Source organism: Pinus tabuliformis, chromosome Q (genome assembly GCF_031772625.1).
Source record: "Pinus tabuliformis cultivar Carrire ecotype Pingquan chromosome Q, CPIR1, whole genome shotgun sequence".
Taxonomy (NCBI): domain Eukaryota; kingdom Viridiplantae; phylum Streptophyta; class Pinopsida; order Pinales; family Pinaceae; genus Pinus; species Pinus tabuliformis.
The window spans coordinates 517,667,380-517,673,379 of NC_142296.1; positions in this window are offsets into that span (position 1 = coordinate 517,667,380).

Below are 6,000 nucleotides of genomic sequence, written 5' to 3' on the forward strand. Positions count from 1 at the left end.
CCTAAACATTTCAAATTCCTAAGAAAAGCATATCAAGTTCTAGATCTGATTACCGATGGTGGACAATGATCAGGCACAAGAAGGTTGTATCATTCACTTGATGACTCCATGTTCAAAGTATCCAGAGCTTCAAAGCTTTTAGTGTGACTCCACTATCAAAGAATCCAAATTTTAAAGCATTCATGGTGACTCCACTATAAGTTGATCAAATTTCTTACTAAACAAGATGATAAGGTATGTGGAAAATCTTCTCCCTTGTGAAGTTTTAAAAGAGTTTAGGGATAACTTAGCTTATTTTCAAATTGATGAAGATTTTTCAACGGCCATGTTTCGTTGTTTGAAATTGAGAAAATTTTCTCCTGAAAAGTAAAGTTTGTTTTCTTAAGTTAGTTGTTGAAAGATTCGAGAAGGATATTGAAATTTTGGATTTTCAAATTCAGTCCTATAATTTCCAAGACCCTAAACAATTCTTGGCAAATATTCCTTCTCCAAGACAAGAGGAGATTGTATTTCCTTTTGATTTGCAGAGGGATGAGAGTTTTCTTTTTGAGCATAAGGCAAAAACTGAACAGTTCGAATCAGGGTTTAACTGTGAGAATACAACTGATGAAATCTTCCATACTCAATCGATCAATGAAGGGCTCCAAGGTAAACCAATTAATCATGCCTTTAATGATCGGATAGCAAACTACATGGAGGTTCTTTTCATCTCAAGTGTTCAACCATGTTTTCATGACCAAATCCAACAACAGTTACCATTTCACTCTACATATTTGATTTTAGGGACAAAAATTCAAGTTGTCCTTTTGATTTTGCTAACAAACAATCAAGAAGTCCACTTATTTCAGCAGCTACTTGACCGTCTTCATTGGAGTTTTTGTATTATTTGATTCAACATGATTTTCAGTAGTATAGGGTAGGTAGAAGTGTGAAAATAAGCTCAGTGCTTTGAGCATTTTTTCAAGCATTCTATCAAGTTTCAGTTTTATATTGCAATTTCATATTACAGTTCAGTGTATATTTCATACTTCAGTGTGCAAAATGGTTTTGATTTCACTTTGAGAGTTTTTCAGTACCAAAGATTTTATGGCATAATAGGTTGCAGGTTTTTGGATCACCCCAATCAATCATGGTACTATCCTACAACATTACTGGCATGTCGAGGAGAATTCCATCCCTAGCTGGAGCCTATATTAGGGTCCTAAAATTTTTTATAGGGTTGTTTGATTATAGATGATCATTATTATCTTTGGAGTGTTGTAAATAATATTCCATGTTGTAAATTATTTCCAAAAAATAAGGTCAAAACCTTAAGGAAAATCAAAGTTACTTGCTGATCGTTAAAGTGCCAGCATTTGTAATTATTTGTTGAAAGTTTGAAACCTTATTGTAAAATTATATGCATGTTAGGACATTTTGTCATTGGTGCGTAAACAACGCACATCTCCCCGCTCCCAATCACATCGTCTTATTCATGAGATGGCTCTTGCACCTTTTCGGCTCCCACACCATGTCTCCCTTTATCAACCCGGGGGGGGTTCGGAAAGCAGTTTCCTCCCCACCGGGCCCACTTCTACGTGTCACTCTTACGTTATTTTTCATCCCCCCATCAGAAACCACTTACCACTTCGACCGTCGTCCAAAATCAACTAATTTTCTTCCCCTTTCCTGCTAGCTCTTCATGCGCGCTCCCCTCCACTCCCATCCCTACACCTTGCCATGTGCGTTATGTAATTAAAATTTTACCTCACTATCATTCCCACACCACTCACTACCTGCCATTTGGACCGTTGTCCACCTTGACATCATGTATCCACATCATTCCCCACCTCCATGTCACCTCCCGCTTCCACATCATATGTTTGTTTCATGGTTAGTTAAAAATATGCTTTTTCATATATAACATAGTATTTTAAAACATGGTTTACAAACAATTGAGAACGAATTTTCAAAAATTGAAAGACATTTTTATTTATAACATCCTCTTGTACAAAAACCTCTCTTGTTTTTCTAACAACTATTATGGTTTTGGACATTCGGATGAATCTTTGCAGGCATATTTTCCCAAATTTTCTTGTTTTTTGCCAATGTTTTCAAATGTGGTTTATGATCAAGTAGAAATGAATTTTCAAAAGCAAAAAGAGGTTTTGGTTTATAACTTCATCATTTACAAAAAAATCTCTCTGTTCTCGAACAATTATTATGGTTTGGGATATATAAAGGGATTATAGGACCCTATTTTTAAAAATTTCAGGAGGAAAAAACTAAAAGATAGATAGTGACTTGGATGCCACCTCATCAAATAAGAGTTGCTATCAAATTCAAATTTCTCTTATTTATAAACAACAATTCTCAAGGATAGTTCTAGAACTCTTCAAATAATTTTAGTTGCCTTTAATTGTGTTCTATTTTTGTAATACAGTTTTCAGATATTTATAACAAATCTTGATATTTTTTCAATATATTTTAGTTTAGAATTTGTATAAATACTTAATAATTTGAAGTAAGAGATGTTGGATTTTGTATAGAAGAAATATATTGTATGTTTCTCAAGTCTCAGTGGACCTATCAGTAATAGAAAGGACATTCTTCGTAGGATTCATGTGTTGGACTATTTGGTGAAGTGCTCCTCTCATTGTCTATGTGTTATTCATTTGTTTCCATGTTTATGTTTTCTTAAAACTGAATTATCTCACAAAAAGTTGACAAACAAAATTTGTTGAAAAATACACTCTGATTTTGGTTGTAGATAATTTCAATGTTTTCCTTTGATATCATGTTAAGGAATTCTTAATTTCTCTTTAAATTCTATTGTATATTTTTTCCTTGACTCCATTTCATTTTTATATAGAGGATCCAATTAGTTCAACTACCTTGCCCTGTGAAAGTCCTTTGAAAATCTGAGGCAAATCACTGTTAAGTTTGCAGACTCCATTTCCCAATGGCTCTTTCCTTGTTATTCCAACCAACCCAATTCATAAACCAAACTTCGAATGCTCATAACTAGCCTAATATCTAATACAACAAAGTTAAATCTTACAGATAGAGCCCTCTCTGAAGTTGGCAGGGTTAGATCCGAGCTTCCAAAGTAGGTTTGTAGTTACCTTTGTGATTTTCTTCTGCAACCTTGGAAATTTACAGAGTGTTAACAGGAACCATAGGTTAGCCAACCTTTGATTCCCTTGTATGTTCCACATATCAGTTGTGCTTGTTTGTTCATACGAAAAAATTCTTACCTACATGCTGGTGTTGTCTGGAATTGACACACTAAAAAAAAATAGAGGGATCTAGAATTGTCCATAATTGTAATGGGGGTGGGTTAAAGAATATGGGAGATTATTCTCATAACAATTAAGGTCAATGGGAAGAATACCTTGATAGGAACTTAGTTCCTAACTACTATGTTGAACCTAGTGAATAGTATGTTGGTAGGCGAGGAACTTGATTATGGGGCCACTTGGAGATGGTTTGTCTATTTGAATGGTGGTGTATGGCCTGTGATCATAAGTAGGTTGTCCCTTGCAAGAGGGGGGTCAAGCGGATACAAGAGGTATAATTGATCTAGGTTTCAGGTACCTTGGGTATCTAATTGTTGTTTGTTTCTCCTCATAAAGGGTGCAACTAAGAAATATGAGCTAATGCTCTTTAGGGTGTGTGACTTGTAATGATTGGTATCTATATTTGCTAGCTTCTCATGAAGAGATCAAGGTAGTTGAAGAGGAAATTGAGCCTCTTGAATCTCAAAATAAACAATGGTATCTGTCTTGATCTCGTAATGGATGGGTCATGAGGAAATGAGATGTATTGTCATCTTTGGAATTTGTAATAAAAATGGATTTAATTAAATACAGAATCAGAAAAATAAACATACATAATCATTTCTTCCCTATCTATATCTATAGGTAACTTGTTATAACCTATATATGTAGGAAGAGGTAATCCAAATACATTATAAAATCCACACCCTTGATTAGGATCGTGTAGATATTATAAGAAAATTAACTGGTCAAAACCATACCAATTAAAGAAGACCCTCCCAACCAAGCCTATATATGAGTGTCTTGATATCTTGGTTTTCCTTGATTTATGATTAATGTTTTCACACCACTACCTTTTATGATTGCAAAGCATAGCAAAGGAGAAGGGGTCATGGTGCCTCTACTTTGTGTAGAATTTTATGAAAGTGTCAAATCATGGTCATCTTTATTTCCTATCCTCTTGAAGTGCATTCTTTCCTTTCATATATGCTATTTTATCAGGTAGGTTTTTTTCCAGTTCTCTACTAATAACTGAGCCATATTTCTTTAGTTGATTCCTTGGCCATCTAAGATTTTTTCCTACTTTTAACTTCTTGAGAAAAACCCATCCTAAGATAAAATGGTGAAGTTGGATTAGAAAGAACCTGGGTGGGCACTCCATAACCCACTTTCCTAACTCACACAGTATACGTAACTTATTATTGCATTTATGTTAAGTGCCTATTTCAAACTTATATTTTTTTAATGTTGATATTTATTAGGCCATTTCATGATTTATAGTAGAGAAAATCATATATTTATGCTTATTTTAATTGCACCTAATTCTTATTAATGTTTGTGACATGTGTACCATCCTTAATATTTATAGTGAGTGGACCTTTCCAATGTTAAATATGAATTTGAAAAATTACTCACCACCAATTTAATTTGTGTATTGATTATCATGGAGCAATTACTCACCACCAATTTATTTTGTGTATTGATTATCATGGAGGAAACACGATGATGGATATTTGGATATTACCTTATTACAAACAAACACATCTCAATCATATAATATGTTTCGTTATTTTGATAAATTTCATGTTTTGGGATGATGCTCCAATATAATTTATTGGTTGAACAAATTTCATTAATGACATTTTAATTTTTTTCATAATCAGGGAGGAAAAGGCAAAGAAAAAGATGGAAGGTGGGTCAAAATTTTTTATTGTGGATAAATACGAGTATAAAAATTGAGGAACATAAAAATGTTGTGAGGGAAAAAGTTGCATGTCTTGCCCAGATTTTTGAACAATAGTTTTGTAACCCCTTGAGGTGCCATGAGTGTCCTTTTTTTATATTATAATGATATAATATCGTATTTTGCAAGTTCTTGTATAATAATCATTATTCAGCTTATACATTTGAATGTAAAATTGTATTTGATATGGGTGCCTCGTTTACTTAGGATAATGTGGAAGATACACCAAGTGACGATGAAGAAATGACAATGCAAAGTGGAAGTAATAATTTCTTTCTGAAACACTTTTTCTATAGTCTTCTCTGCTTAGTTGCTGCAAATAACTTTATGATGTTTTCTTACTATTTAATTGTATTTTTGAATCTTACATTTATAGGAAATATATGCCATGTGTTGAAATAGGAGAAAAGTAGATGCATTTTATGGATGTTAAAACCTCCAAAATTGGCATATGGGTGTGTAGGATACTTGCTATGATATCAATCTATTGCATATCCATGTTATGTGGTCAATACCTTTCTCTAAACAATGTGTAGTGTAGTTGACATGCAGAGGATATGGCAGGATTGAAGGTCCTTCATGAGCTTGATAAAGTGATGGAAGGGAAGTTGTATTGACACGCAAGGATAAAAATGTTATTGTTGGTTATGAAGCTAATGATGGTAGGTTGATTTTTTATGCCGAGTCCTGATTTTTTAATTTACCTAATATGATCTTTGTATCCATTTTTTAGTTATTTTTATTGATTGAAGATTCATTGATTATGTTAGAATGCTACTGAAATGGTTGATATGCTTGAAAAAATTGAAATTGGAGAGAAAAATGCAAGAAATGAAGCCTACAGAGGATCAAAGAAAAAAATTGAGATATATGAAGAAAAATAAGCTAGATATTTATTGGATAATCAATTTTTTTTAAGGTTTTTACTTTTTAACTTACAATGTTTTTACTATTTTTGTTGTGATAGATTTCAAATTGATTTGAATACTGTGAAATACA